Here is a 16648-nt window from a genome sequence, read left to right on the forward strand (position 1 = left end):
ATGGGCGGTCAACGGTAAATCATCCAGGCGAAAAGACCAGGAATTTGCTTCTGTTTTTTCTCCTCTATCGGTCAACCTCGAAAAATCGACTGGAACCATACTTTTTCTTTGTGCAACTATACCATCTCCGTCAAAAATTTCCCGGTCGATACTCTCTTCCAATTACGAAAAAAGTTCACTCTGCTAAGAAGATTATGAATTCAACTTTTAATTGGCGCGAGATCTTTACTCTTTAACCTGATTAATGAGAACGGATGGCTTAATGAAAAGGTCCTTTTTTGGAAAATAGTACAGATTTTTTATTGGCAAAATTTTTATCAGAATTAAGATTTTAGATCTTCGATATTTGACCCAACCGCGATTCAATTACGTAAGAGATTATTTTAGAAGTCGATCTTTGCTTCAAGCTTTCGTTAATAATAGATTGTGGTCGAGACTGTACGATATTGAGGGGATCCAATATCTGTGCTATATTTTGGCGTACGGCCTAAATTCTAGTTGGATATTCGATGATATAGAGGTATATCGGATGATTAATGAGTGTAGCGATAGGCGCACGAAATCAGTGGATAATTTATTAAAAATCGAAAGGCTCCCAATGAAATCTGCCTTTTCGTACTCTATATATTTTTACCTCTCCTCTCTATTATCATCAATTATCCTATAATCAAGAATAATTATTTAACCTTCATTTTTGAAATATAGAGGAAGATGGCCCAAATCGGATCATTTAAGAATTAGAGATGAAAAAACTGTGACTTTAATTGATAATGGTAGTATTTATGGTATAATTAGTTAGGATAAATATTTAACTCTAAAGCGATAAAACATTCAGTATCAATTAACATTTTCATTTATTTTTATGCGAAAAATAAAAAAAAGTGTTTTTCATCTGCTTTGCTCTATAAGCAAGCCTAAAGCGGATCAGCCTTTTTTTGGGCAAACTTATTATAGTCTTCCGTTTTTTAAATTCATTAACTATTGAAATACAGCAAATCTGAATAGATATAGTTCCAATTCCTTCGCATGTAGTAAGAAAGTTTCCACAAGAAGAATATGAAATGAAATTACAGTTTTAATAATTTTCTATAATATAGCTGAAAGCTTTTTATCCTATTATAAGCAAGTTTTAATCCCTTTGACTTTCATTACAAAATTTTAATTGGATATTTCGTTTCTTTATACTTACAAGATAAAATTGTAATTTAATTGTTCAATTAGCTGTTGGCCATGAATCGCTTGGTATTATCTTCAAATACTTCTTACTCTCCGTATTCCTGGTTGTTCGAAACTAATAATCCATCATAATTTTCTCCAACGAATATAAACTACGCTAATCCAGTGCGCAATACATCTAATCTATCATACAATTTCTCCAATAGTTCCTTTGGTCCATCGTATACATTACAATCCTTTATCTTCAATAAGTTTACTAAACATCTTCTGTCCATGCCAATGTATTTGTTAAGTGGATTATTTATTTTCCTAATATATATCAGACACGTTAATATAATCACCGAAAACCTATTGCGTTAAATATATTTTACTTTACCAATATAACTCCCAGTATCATAAACCTAAAAAAAAGTAGTAAAAAACTAAAGAAACATTTTATATTAATTCTAAAAAATAAAGCATTAAATCATTCCACAATTTTGGGAAGGGGCTTCTTCGCGCTTTCTTTAAAATTAGATGAAATTCTTGTAGGAACTTGAGTATTAGCTCGAAGCCACAGCTGAAGGAGAAGAAAGGGCCGTAGCAATTTCGAATTAAGCCGGAGGGTTTGCACCGATTCGCTCCTGACGAAGAATTCAAGTGGGTTCGAGACAGTTTTGGGTTTAATCGGTAGGTCAGGCCGAAGAAGTACCGTCGAGAATTGGAGTAGGCATCTCCGTCGCGGTACTTTTCGTTGCTCGACGAGACTGAAAACAATAGATTTTATTTAGAGCACTGCTTGGCAAGTGGAGAGAGCGTGGGTATAAGGGTTGCTACGTTTTTTCCTGCATCTGCTTCTAGAGAGGAATTACTCCACCAACGTAGCCCGCTGATCCCATCCCAAAAGCACTTTCGCGATTTGATACTTCTTGCTACCTCGAACAAAAAGCTACTTCTTCCTCTATAATTTCATTCTCATTCAACTACGAAATCCTTCAAGCTAAAAATCTGTTCTCCTGTCGCTTCATAATTATTATACGCGACAAGAAAGCGTTATTTCAGCGTTTTTGTTTAACGGTAACGCTGAGATTACTCGGATATACCTTTTATAAACACACTGAATATACATTCAGTTAATTATATTTAATTTATAGATGTTAATTTATATAAAGTGTTAATAGTGGTAGAATATTGAAATAATAATTTTAAAAATGAGCTAAAATTTGATTGTTCATCGCACTGTAAAGTAAATTGGACTTTATTGTAAAAGAATTATTATTTTTATAAGAAATTATTGCAGCTTTTCGAAATTATAGCTTTGTACTGCAAGATAGGGATGGGGCTTTCACTTTACACGCGTGAGTTAGCACGTTCGTCATCTTGAAATTGCCAGTGTAGCCAAGCAGACGTCATAAGCGAAGAAAGATATCGAGCACTTTCCGGACGTCATACTATCCACGAAAAAGCTGGTCAAGCCTTTCAGCCTTCACGCCAAGCTGATCCCATCAAAACTTTTCAGTATGTTTATAATCCACTAATCGCTCGCCTATCCTGGCACAATTTCAAACTTTTCTCAACACCGTTATCCTTGCATCCCCTTCTCCTTTTTTCACTCTCCACCTTTCTCCCGGTACTTTCTTCATCACTCACTTGCTCCTTTTCCTTTTTTCCTCTTTGGCAAGACTTCTTACCTCTCCAAACCACCAAACTTCATTTTGCGGCTCATGGACCGTCGATTATCATGAAATTATGTTTAAAATGTAGAAGATTTACCGTTAGAGGGACAACTTTTACATCGCACCTTCATATTATCTTTATATAAAGATTTATTCGTATTTCCATGGTAGAGATGAGCGAGAAAACTTAAAATATGCTTGGCAAGGAAAATAGTCTTTATAATTGAGTAAAAACAAACGTTTATTGAACTTTTTCAACGTGCAAAAATTAAATTTAATTTACATAAATATCAGTTAGAATTTTTATTGTATTTAGTGATTAATTTATACATCACAAGATTGAAAGTATTAATTGTCGCAACGACCTTGCTGGAGCAATTAATGGGAATTACATTAAAAGCTCATAATAGCAACGCACTGAAAGGGGATTGATGTATTTTCTTGAAAGACGACCTGTCTTTGCGAAACGTAATTTAATGAGTTTCATCCTTCATTCTCCAAACAACAGTTCGCAGTAAGTCGCCTTACACGAACATTTTCATTAAGATAAAAGATGCTCGATATTAAATTAGCAATTGGACGCGTTTAAGCAGTGAGAATCAATATATAAAAAAAGGTTTATGCCAGTTAAATAAAATTTAATCACTATAGGTGCTGTTCGAGTAAGCAAAATATTAATTAAAAACTGTATATATGTATATATAATATCTATAAAACCTTGTGAACAATGATGAATAATATTTATCGTTTAAAGAAATATCTGGTTGTCGGCGGAAAATATGGAAAAGCAGAAATATGCTTGCTTTTATTAGAGAAATGTTTTGCGCCTGCTGAATCTCAATGATAACAGGATAATTTAAAAAGGATCTTGCAATTTCCTCGATATAAACACAAACTAGATAATATAGTAAAGTATATATATTATAAAAATACTAGAATTAGATATCAATTATATTTTTATGAGACATTCCACATGAAAGTACAAAGCATTTATTAATATTGACTTTTATATGTTCATAGATCATAGTTCTAAGCACCAGCGCAAGGCAAATGACATTTCAACAAGCTAAGATATCAATCTATTGTGCTTTTTATGCAACCAGTAACAAATGACATGAGCGAAAGGGAATTGAATCGTGCTAGCAGAAGAAAGAATACACGAGTTTTCTGCGTATGAAAGTTTGCTGTTCGAAGATGCAGGGGATAGAATGGAAGCTTAAAGTAAGGGGAAGAGAAAAAAGAGGGTAGATAGAAAAATTACGTGATTCTGATATGTCGTTTTTAGCGATATACTAATTCGAGGAAAGCTATCCCAAACATGAGTGTGAGAAATCAAATTACTTGTTAGTGTAAGTTAAAACTTTTGCGTAGCTTGTGTGGGAGGACGAGTGAGGACCAAAAAAAGGTAGGGACTATAAAAAGTTGATGAGCAAAGAAGAGAATTTTGAAGGGTTAAATGAGGAGGAAGTATGAATGATACGTTTATAGACTTAGAGAATTAGAACAGTGTGAGTGGGCAAATAGACGATAGTTACGATACGGCCAGAGGGACTAAAAAAGCAGAAATAAAAAATATCAAAAGTTCCGAAAAAAGCCTTTGGCAATTGCATCAGAGCGACGTGTATAATATTCAACAAGCGTTTCGAGAAGACCCGCGAAATGGATCATTTTACTCGACGGAAGGACGAACACGTCGGTCGCAGGAGCGCAAGATCCTTTTAAAGAATCTCTTTAAAAAACGTGTACGTGCAGAGAAAAAATTCTGCAACCTTTGAGACAACGTCTCGCGCTTGAAGAACTTACATCTTATTATAAGAATCACTATTATCATATTATATATTATTATAACAGAAAATTGTTCGCGGCCTTCCGAATTGACGAAAAATTGCCAATTCGTAAATATTTCCAATTCAACTGCCTCTCTCGCTGGATCGTCATCGTTTAACACCGAATTTCCCATTTTTCCATCAATTTTCACGTTTGCATAGCTATTTTTACTCACGGACAAGCCCCACAATTTATATATAGTTAGGCAGTTATTTCGTTACGGGCTTTTTCAACTTCCGCTATCGCCTACCCCTGCTAAACTTTCGTCTGATAAAATATTTTTTATAGACTGTCGAACAATCGACCATTAGAGTTAGCTCCTACGTATTGACTTTTTATTTTCCAATTAATCGACTCGTACGAGATACTCCACCCTTCTCTGTTATTTGAGCTCCAAGTGGTTTCCGTTAGCTACGAAAAAATGAAGCACGTGAATGTTTGATCCGACGAAAAATCATAGGTGCCAGGAATTTGAGGAAAATATAGAAATAAAGTGAAACAGTCCGTGAGGTAACGAGAAAAATTTGAATTTTCAACCTTGTCTCAAACGTTATAAAATGATTTACAAGAACGCGTGGTTCGCGAGCAGGAGTATATTTGCCTGCTTGGCTTCCGGAGTCACAGAGTTTTCTTCACGTAGCTCCTGCTATATACAAGGTGTAAGAAAATTTTTATGAAATGTTGGAAAATCGAATTTCTCCAGCGTTAAACAAGTTTCACTGAATTTCCCTCAATTTTCGATCCTACGTCCTTATAATTCCTCGATACTCCAATCACTTTACCTCGAGTTTCTTTAAAGTGATTTGCATGAGGATTTTAATTTTAACAAGAATTAACGAACAATGTAGCGCGTTACAGTTGCAGAGTAGCCAATAGCTTTATTGGTAAACTTTATTCATTGAAACGTTCTCAACGAAACACGGAACGCTCCGAACAATAAATGCCTCAGTAGTGGTTGCATAGTTTATACGAATCTCAATTTCCGTATCAGATTACCTCTCTATTTATAGGGATCGTCGAGCCGTAGCTTTAAAAACGGGATTCTATCGAGCGATTATACTATCGAGATCAGTTGCTGTACCATTTGGAATGCGTGGCTTTACGCTCCGGAGTGAAAAGCGTGCGGCTGATAAAATCCTCCGTGATTTTAATCGAATGTAAAGGAAGAAGCTGTGTGGAAGTTAGGTGAGAGAAAGTAGAAGAAACGAAGCTATAAATTCGTCGTTGGGTGGACTTGAAAAGGAATAAATTTGATATCGAGCGAGAAGGGGATATGCTGCTGAAATATATAAGTGAAAAGTTGGCCGATGGAGTTGAAAAGTGGAATCACGCAGAGTTTATATATCTGTGCAGTTGATAAATAGGGAGGGGGGGTGGTGTGTGTTGATACGTGTCTTGGGAGAAGTGAATTTTGCCAGGACGTGACAGCAGCGCGTGGACCGGTTTCTAATCGTTGCAGCTTGCGGATCATATAGGTATACATATATATATATATATATATATATATATATATATATATATATATGGAAGTGGAGAGGCGAATAAGGGTGTGGAAAATTTTGCTGGTTGGCGCAGAAGAGCAAACGCGTAGAGGTTTGTTTGTGTGAGAGAAGCCACGCTTGTGGATAGGGTGGCTGTGAAGAGGCTTTAGAGCTCATTCGAACCGAGTGAAATCCTTCGCATAGCCCATTCCCTCCGGTCCAACCATCTACCTCGCCAAAAGCGTTCGGGATGTTGGGCACGTAGGGTGGTTCCTGATCATCGCCCGGAGGATCAGTCGCTCAAAGGCGACTGAATCTCCAACGTTACTGCGCACAATCTAAGAAACCGTGAATAAGAACCGCTCCTCTAGCTATTAGACTTTCCGACCATCCCAAATCTCCACTTTATTAGCTCCAATTTCGAATAATACCCCAGCGATCCTACTCTTTTCTTCTCTTATTTCGATATTTATTTACTCGATCTACGCATCATTCTTATAATCAATTTTAAACGTCATTTTTCCTTTATTGCCATTCAATAATAAAGTTGGTAATAAATTTAATATCTTCTTTTCTTTTTCATTTATTTCGAGACAGTGTTGAGTAATTGGTTGTAAGCACTTTGTGTAAATTGTATACCTTTTGCCAAAGCTTTTTGTAAAGGAGTATTGTTCTCGAATTAATGATTGTTATTCGTGAAGGTTCTCAAGTTTAGTCTATATATATACTATATATATATATATATATATATACATCCTAGTTTATACGGTTTACCAACACGTGCAGGAAATTACTCGGACAGTGGCCAACAGTTAGTCTGTGAAGAGCACAAGTGCGAAGACCGTAGCTTGATTGTGTGTAGCCACTTTGAGATGCCTTGTAACCACTGGAGATACTCAATTGCCCAAAATAAACACTGCATTCAAAGTACGTGGATACAAATACAAAGTTACTAATCGGGTAAATCTCGCGTTAGTCCAAGTAAAAAGGGATTTAAATTTTGTATAATTTGAAATAAACGTAAGTAGTAAAATATTATTGAAATAATACAATGAGAAAGAATGTTTAAAATATACCTAAACAAAATTAATATAGTTCCTTTATCTCCAAATTCAATTAAAAAACAATTTAAAGAAAGCTACGGTGTAATCGATAAGAAGAATGATAGAAAAGTAAAAGATAAAAAATTGAAATAGTGTCGTGGAGCTCCAGTAGAGGGATTTTTATGGTTTCAAGTGTTACATCTGGAGCTTTCGTGACGACAAGGTATACACGTGCGTTGTTCTTAGAAGTGACACGAAAGCAGAGCTAGGAGAGTTCTCTGCTGGGGTACGTCCTAAAACATTGTTGAGCCATGGGTTTCGACAGGCCAAGGTAGACGAATGAGTACCTTGGAATAGAATGGGAAATTCTGACACCTTGTTGAGCACCAGCACGAAGCTTTTCCACCCAAGTGAGATATTGCCTCAAAGCTTCTCACCCTTGTCGAGTTTTGACCTGATATTGCCTCGAGTTTTTAAGACTATATATATAGGTACTTGATTTTAGCTCGTGATATCCTAATGAGTTGTAATCTGCACAATATAAGTTGTACCATTTAAATAATTATTAAACTTTAATTAGGAATAATTTAAGAATATCTAGAAACTTTTACGTGTCATAATTTTTTACTCCAAAACATTTCCTGTCATGACAATATACGTAGTGCCCGATTTAAAGGTGCTAAACCGAAAATTGTAGATAGAAGGGCCAATTCTATGAAAATAAAAGTTTTATAACATTTTTTAATGTAGTCAATATTTTCCGATAGTTACATAATAATATGTTAGGCCAACAGCCTCCATAAATTGTTATGCAGTTTGGTAAATATTAATAATATGAAAAAATTCATGAAAGATTTTTATTGCTTATTACTATATCCATAAAAAAATGTTCTACTTTAATTTTAATATTGTTCATATTTAATGAGTTATAACATTATTTTCGTAGGTTATCGATCGAATTTACACCTGAACGGATTTTTATGCGTAACTTAAAAATATTAGCGATATGAAAAAGAGTTATTAAACTCGATCTTTTTATCTTTATTATCACATCAGCAAAAAAGCTTGTTAATATTTTCTAAATTATTAATATTTACCGAGCTTTCTAAACACTTATTCAGACTTTCGACTGAAACATATTATTAACGTAACACGAAAAATATTGACTATTCAAACTTAGCTCTTCTATCTATAAGAGGTTCCAGCTTGACATCCATCAATCGGACATCATTGGCCGAATAATGTTTTAGAAAACCGTAGAATTATATTTTAATTTACCGTGACGCAAAATTTCAGCAATCACGGGAAAGTGTAATATGTTAGTTTATTTTTCAGTCGAAAGAGAAGTTTCTAAATGGAAAAGCAATAATCCATGATGAATGATCGTGTCGATGCGAGCTGACGGTGCGCATCTTCAGTTTTACTCCCCTGCCTGACTACTCGCATCGTGGGTGATAAGGTCTTATGGTCCAGATTAGTTATAGTCCAACGATCCTTCGCGATTCATTAAGAAGAAGCCGTAAAGCACGATTAAACTTAATTTATACAGCAAGATCAAGAGAGCATCATTGCTGTTCCTGCAACGCGAATAAATTCGACCAATCCAAATGAGAAGGATTGAAATATAGATTTGATACAATCAAGGTTGTACGTTACCCTGGGACTTTTTACCCGAATATAAAATATGAAAGAAGGCCACTGGAAAGTCTAGAAAGATTTATCGCGATAAAGGCATAAAGGAACGTGGTTTTCTGTTATAATAACAACAAAAAATCAAAAGGATACGTGCATTCCTCCATTATGGATCGTGTTGATTCAATCTATCGGCCTCCGGTGTCTCTATAAATATGGTGGTAGGATTAGGAATGAAAGAGGGTGCACAGGACTTAGGTGTGAAGAAGGATTCAAGGTGAGAAAGACAGCGTTGGAACTCTCTCTTGATCCGAGCAGACGGCTCACGCGTAGAAGAAGAGTACTTTGTTGGATTAGAGCGCACTAGAGGGATGGTAGTAGCATGAAGGTGATCGTGGATGTTGACGAGGGTGAAGCGAGGTGGTAGGAAACCGTGAACGCGGGGAACTCGAGGGGTAACAGGTCGGATGTCCGGCAGTCCGTCACCGACTACCCTCCGGTATCTCCATACACGGCACCCCTATTCTCCCCTTCCAACCCCCTACCATCCCCTTTCACCTACCCTCGTCCTAAAGTCATTTCGTAGCTATATAACAGGGCCTGAATATGCATACGTATATACCACTGTGTGACTGACACCTACATATACGTACATCTACAATGCTTCTAGTATTATCTATCTTCGCATGTCTCTTTGTCGAGGAACCTGTGATTCTCTTTCTCCCCCTTTTTCTCACTTTTCCTCCCCGCCACCGGCATTTCATCCCTCGTTGTCCCACTCTTGCTCGCAACTTTCCTGCAAGCTCAACACCCCTTCGTCTGCACTTTTATTTCTCTCTCTCTCTTTCTCCCTGCACCTCTTAACTGCTTCCACTTTTCCGGCTTATTCAATGTTTATAAGATTTCATTTTTCACGCCTTCCTCTAATCTCTCTTCTTCCCTTATCGCTTTTTCCTAGCTTTTCACATAACGTTTATGCCGTTTTACGAGGATTCTTTCTTTTTCTTTGAACTGCAATGCGCTTTACACGCCATTCTGCCCTTATTTGCCGAATTGTTTTATCTGAAGTTTTATAAGTCGCTTATAACGAGAATATATGAAGTTGGGAAAATGATTTGTGGAGAATGATTTTATTTTTTTGGCAGATGAATATACTTTACTCGTTCTCTTCCACTCGACCATTCGTTCACGAAGACTCGCGTACTCAATTTTTTTTTCACGCGGAACTAGCTCTCACTCCTCGTCTATATACCCTTCAATTTTACATTTTTGGTACCTACTGACGTTTTCGCCTCTCGAGTCCTTTCTTTACGATATAATTTATGACTTTCTTTTTACCCAAGTTTTCGCGGTAATATAATCTGTACAGTGCTACAAAGAGCTCCTCTTCTTCGCAGGATGGAAAGCTTTTTTCTATTGGAATAAGATGGCTTATTTTGTTAAATATTTAGAGAAAGAATATGAGGGTTGCTGAAGACGTATTACGTTGCTATAATAATAAGTCAACTTTTATACGATTCTGCTTACAAAGAGGTACGGAGATGAATATACTGGTAGCCCTTATCCTTAATAAGACGCAAATGTAGCCTGTCTGGCCTTTTTCTTTCCTTTTCCACTTGATTACCTCCCACAACTCCCGTTTACCACTCTGTCACACGAATTTACGCCTATCTAGGTCACTCCTCGTATATTCACGGCTGTTGCATTTTGACATATCACTTACATTAGGGAAATTCTAATTACCTACCCAACGGCGATGGGCGATCCTTCGCTGCAGGCCATCCTCTCCAAAGGAAATACGACGCCGTTAAGGTCAGCTCACTAATCCCATAACTCCGTCCCATCGTACCCTACTACTCCCTTCGCTTTGCTTTTCAACCGACTCAATGTTATTTCGCTATTTTCCTAAGTTGAACGATCTGCATCGAATATTATTATACACCTCAATGAAACTCGTGTTTTATATATAGAAACATGTATATTTCTCTATTCCTTCAAAGCGTTCTAATTCGAACAAAAAATAATTCTTCTACTTATACTACTTGTTGCAATTGTGGAATATTATTGTTACTGAAGTCTAGAATAACAATTTCTTCCACACACCTTTGAACCATCCACTTCCTTTCAAATCCTAAAAAACTAATTGTTTTAATTATTACTAAAATCGTCCAATGTTTTTGTTACAAGGTTCGAGAATCACAGGCCCTTCTGTATCTTACATAAAAGCGTCCCTTTCCAAATCACATAAAAGTTATTTCTTGAACTAGCACAACTTGCTATAATTGTCAAATGTTTTTGTTACAGGATTCTAGAATGACAGTGAACGCCGCCGCAGCAGAGAAGCTAATCTCGTAAAATCGCAGAGATCCTGGAGGAAATTCCGAGGAACACAGTGGTAAGTGATCTGTTGGACTTGGGTGAGGAATGGATGAATTGGAGAGGGGGGGAGGGGGGGGGGTAGTTATATGGGATTGTGCCTATAGGATGCGGGTGCTCCGTTTGTGCGCGGGAATGCGAAGTAGCTTTCAAGGCTTAGGGGCGGTAAAGGTAGACGAAGTGGTATAGGCAAAGGAAGAGGCAGACATAGGAGGATGGCCTGCCAGTTCCGTAGGTTTACCGTGAGAGCGTTTTATCGCGCAAAAGCGCGGGCGTCGGCCGCAGTTTCCCCAAAAGTGCCATTAGCGAGCCGCAAAGTACCTAACCCGCTCTCTCAAGGGCTTGCCAGGCCATTGCGATTCTGAAAACTTTGGACGATCCGCAATAACAGTTCACCAAAGCTACCTCTAACGGAACCAGACCTGCCACTGCCTAGTTTCGTCTATCCAATCCCACCGACCTACTTTTCCATACTTAGTCCCAAAACCAATTCTTCCTACACTGCCTCATCATTTCACTTGGATTCCTTCTAATTTCCTTTACGATTTTTCCAAACCCTCCATTTTTTTATATTTCATCCACGATTTTGTCACAGATCTACCCTGTTAGAATTTGCTTTTTGCAGCTTCTTCGTGGAGTAACGAATCCAACAATTTTTCGATGAATACTCGAGACACTATAGTAGATAAATATTTCGTCACTCAGTTATAATTTTAACTTCAGCACTGCAATCTTTCGTTCTAATTGAAATACTAGAACGACTATATAGCTTAATTACGAAAGTTTTAACAGGGAGATAAAGTGAAGCTAATAGACGTCAATTAATTAAATTTCTATCAGTGTTATTCGTTGTGAGCGTGGTATGCTAATGAACATAGTTAATTAAGAATTTCCTGCAAGGCCTATTGTCTGTAGATTTACGAGTGTTAACTGGTTTGAATCGACTGAAGAAATCTCGGTCAATTATCGACAAAATAACCGTTTACGATAACACATAAGGTACGTCTACTCTTTAGAAAATTATAACGAACGTCATTTTGCACTAATCAATAATTTCACACTCTAATGGTGTTAATAGTATTTGTTGCATAAATAGGACCTGCGTAGCTCCAATGTAATATCAAGGTTCAAAGTAATTCAGTCGCTCCGTGAGCACAACTTTAATTAAGGGATTAAGGTCGTAACACTCTCGTAAAAGGGTCATATTATGCATTAAAAATTTTAGGCATCCGCACCTATTTAATGGATGAACATTTTGCGAACTCCCTCGACATCGTCGATTAGCTCAACTTTTATAACTTATTCCTATTTGATTATAATACCATTCGCATGCTCCTGCAATTGATACTAAGAGTGCTAATTCGAAAAATGTGCACAAGGGAAGAAATTTTAAAAGAAACATGCCTATTAAAGTTATCGAGGTACTCTGTTATTCAACGGTTTGTCTCCATCGCGATACTTGGCCGATACAGCAGACTTTCTAACAGTATAATGTAGAATGAAATAAATGCAAAAAAATGTATTGTCTACTTTACTCACAGTTCGTATATTATGTATTACAGAAGTTTTCTCGATAGCTTTCTTTAAAACTTCTACACTAATTTGCACAGTAATGAATCTATCAGTGTACTTTTAATGGACCCCCGAATAAACTTCTTAATTCTTACGACTCCATAATTAGACTGATCTTTATCATAACAATTTCTGTGTCACTTTCTCAAAAAAAAAAACAAGAGATGACTAGAAATTTTATAAGTCAACGAAAATTCTAATTCTACCTTGAGGATTCTCGAACAAAAACAGACGAACTTTGTCCGAAGAGGTAATTGTCGGATTTCATTTGTCTGCAGAATCCCATAATAACGTTTCGACAGTTATAAAGTAGCAGGGAGAGTTTTCATTAAACGTGGCGATCACTTTGACGGTGCGCTGGTCAGTGTATGGGCTAAACGCAGCGTGTATAAAGACATATACGAATATTCGTGTGGGTGTTGCACGAGCGTTATGAACTTCTCCATAAATATGATGAGGATCAGAAAGCAGGAGGAGTACAAGTTGATACCAGGAGAGGATTTCTGGGATTAATAACAATTCGTACGGATTTGTCCAGCTTCGTGCACAACGCATATCACTGCTCCACGATATTCAACCGAGAATCTATTTTAGATAGTAATCTTTGAAACTCGAGGTAATACACAGACCAAATTCTGAGATGGCCTCCAGATGTTGTCAAGTTCCGTTTACAGTTCTCCATTAACGCACGCCTTGCTCCCCAATATAATTATCGCGATTATTAATTATAACTCACTCTGCCAACTCCAATCTCGCACTTAAACTCGCTGCTAATAGTTCGGAATATCCTGCTCAGGCAATGCCACTCAAATACGTCGTTGAATTTATCTTGCCTAATCACACCCTGGAACCGCATCTGCAAATAGGAAAGGAGAGTGTGCTCTGTAGTTGTTTTTTTAGGACGCCTTAAAAAATATGATAGAAGTAGATTGAAAGTAAATGATGTCTTATATCTATATTTTGCTTAGACAACATTCCCCAAATACATCGTTGAACTTATATTTTTTAATCACACATCCTAAAACCGTACTTACAATTACAAAAGGAGAGTGTGCTCTACAGTGGTTCTTTTACGAGTCTCCGCAGCACGATAGAAATAGATTGAAACTCGATGCCTTCTGTTTAAATTGTATTTTGTTTTCGTGCTCTTTGTATTGTTGGCTGCTTTGCTTCCGTGTACTGGCAATAATATCGCTAGGTGCTCGTACCTATAAAGCAACTGCTATGGCATCCACTTTGAATACCGCAGATACCTCTTGTTGCATCGCTGTTATGAAACTCGACTATGAATAGTATGTAGATACTGCCAAATCGTGATTGACGCGAGAAGGACTCGCATAGAATTTTTAAATATATATATATATAGAAAACACTGCATGTAAAAAGTATCCATTCTTCATCGTGGCATAACTATCTTACCAAAATGCAAGTAAAAAGATTAACATTTTTCGTTCATCGGATATCCATAAAAAGCAGAAGCTTTATAAAAAGCCCTCGTGCGTTTTGCACGTTAAATTTATAAACTACTTAACGAGACCCTTGCGAAGATAAAAAGATTAGTGAGTTTGTGTAAAATTAAAACTTAATTTTTACTAATTGTAGCGTCGTTTTAAATTTCTTGGAGAACTTTGCAGTAGAGTGAAACAAGGAAAAAACTCGTACACGTATCAAGCGTGCATATAGAAAGTTCAGCACGTCTCTTTAATATGTTTCACTTCGTTTCACAAGTTAATGTCGCTCTCTGCTCATATTATTCATGGAATTTTCGTAACGCTGCTTTTAGTCTCCAGTACCTACACGGTAGAGATTTTTCTTTACTCTTTACATTCCAGGAACAGGGATTAATGCAATAAAGACACCGCGAATAATGGCCTCATTAGCAAAAATAATTTAGATAATTTTACACGTGCAATAAATCACGAGTTAAGTAATTTTGGTTATTCGACAAGTTTTGTTGTGGCATAACACAGATAAAGTTATTAAGATTTAATTTGTCGATTCGACTCGAAAGTCACTGGTAAGCTGCAAATAAAACGAGCTATTTTACTGGGATCCAGGAAGCCGGGGAAATGTAAATTAACTAATACAGTATAACTATATGTAAATATTAGATAAAGTTTTCGCAGGAATTAATTAGTTCGCGTGAGATAATTGGTATCACTGTAAATATTACACTGATCGGCTTTAAATGGTGTGCCAACTAAATTTAAAATAACCATTCAGACGTTGAGTGTTTAGGCAAACGTGACAGAAAAGTACTTGGTGGTATGATATATATATATATATATATATATAACGATATTGATACGATAAAAATTCTAATTGATGTTATATAGAGCGTAAACATGATTTTATTGAACGTGCTGTTACAACGAGTGGAAATATTCTGACAGATTAAAAGATCGAAATTGTTTCGTTTATCCCACGCTGCGCTGCTCCTTTATGATTTCAACTTAGACGGCTTGTCAGAGAAAGCTCTATATACGTGAACCGTTTTACGCGCTCCGTGCGAACGTTGCGAACTTTCTCAAGGGGCTGCATTTAACGATGTCCTCTAGCTTGTATTTCTACTCCGATATTACAAACTTTTAAAATATAACTTTCAGTGCAAACATATAAATCACTGATGATAATTATTCTCGAATAAAATATTAATCCACAGCTTCATTTATAAACTTATCGGACAGTACGTGATATTTTTTTTGTTTTCTCTGGACCCTTTTTAAACTCTTTTAATAATTCTGTGTTTATGAGAATTTAAATCAGAATTTTTTCAATAGTAGTGGTATTTTGTCTCGAGAAGAAAAGTTTAATAAAATAAAGTAATTATAGTATTTGCAAGAGTTTTATAGTGTAAAAATAATCGTATAATTAGCAAATGAGTAATGTAATTCCTCATGGCTTGAGATGAATTGGCTTGTAAATTTAAGCTCGTATTTATTATCCATGCTTGCGTTTTATAATTATAATGAAAATCTCGACGCATTCAATTTTTTCTCTTGTACAAGATCATTAATGTAGAAACTTCGTTTCAAGTATGTTAATATTATTTGCTGTTCGGGAAGTTTCCTGTTTCCACGCATTCCGTAAACGAAATATTTTCAGGTGGTAAAAAGGGGAAATATATGACGAGATCAGAGTAGTGCTTAATGCGATATTTTTCTGCTGAAAATTTAGTTGGATTAATGGAATTATACACTTGGAAGCAAGGGAAATTTAATCCGCATGAAACATGATGGCAGTGTAGGATTAACCGTACTAAGGAGACTTTGCTATTCCTGTGCGACACACTCGTACGACAGCGAGAACTCCCACTCTTATTGTAGCAGTACCGATTATTTCATCTTTTATCTACTCTGAACAATTTTCAAAGCGACTCCAGTGATTAATCCCGACGCAGAGGACAAGCTTTTTCATACTAGATCCTCGGATTTGTGCACATGAAAAAATATATGCTATAGTCGTATTAAATCTGCTTGAAAGAAAAGAAGAGGCTGCTTTGTTCTTCAGCATCTGACTCAGGAACAAACAAATGTTTATATAAATTATAATCAAATCAATAAGAAATACCTTAGCATGTTAATTAAATTAATCATGATACACTCTAAAATTAAGAATATTTAATTAGGTTTTTATTAATAAACTAATTGTATTTTCTAGAAGATAAAAGAATAAATTCTATAATTCACACAGATGTTGTATAAATTACATTTTTATAATATAGCTTAAACAATAATTCTTTCTCTGTAAAATGAGTTAGTCGAAAAAGATGATTAAATAATTAAGAGGAGAGAGAATTTTTGTAACAAGTAAGAAAGAGCAAGAGAAATAGAAAGGGTTAACTTTTCTTCTCTGTCACACTTTATATACGTTCTCACTCTTTCGA

General features: G+C 36.1%; 1 protein-coding gene across 3 annotated transcripts in view; it reads left to right on the top strand.

The window, feature by feature from the left end:
• The window catches only part of LOC136775590 (lachesin-like), a 101915-nt gene that overhangs the window by 23723 nt on the left and 61544 nt on the right, over positions 1 to 16648 (top strand). For 2 of the 3 annotated variants that reach the window (XM_066730524.1, XM_066730509.1), the window contains exon 2: positions 11119 to 11209. The gene's annotated coding sequence lies outside the window, so the exon portion shown is untranslated. Of the gene's footprint in view, positions 1 to 2572; positions 2674 to 11118; positions 11210 to 16648 lie in introns of those variants that run through there. The other variant, XM_066730515.1, reaches the window with a different exon arrangement.

Source organism: Prorops nasuta, unplaced genomic scaffold (genome assembly GCF_024137725.1).
Source record: "Prorops nasuta isolate Cenicafe-Biocafe unplaced genomic scaffold, Cenicafe_Pnas_1.2 PNAS00002, whole genome shotgun sequence".
In the NCBI taxonomy this organism is placed as follows: domain Eukaryota; kingdom Metazoa; phylum Arthropoda; class Insecta; order Hymenoptera; family Bethylidae; genus Prorops; species Prorops nasuta.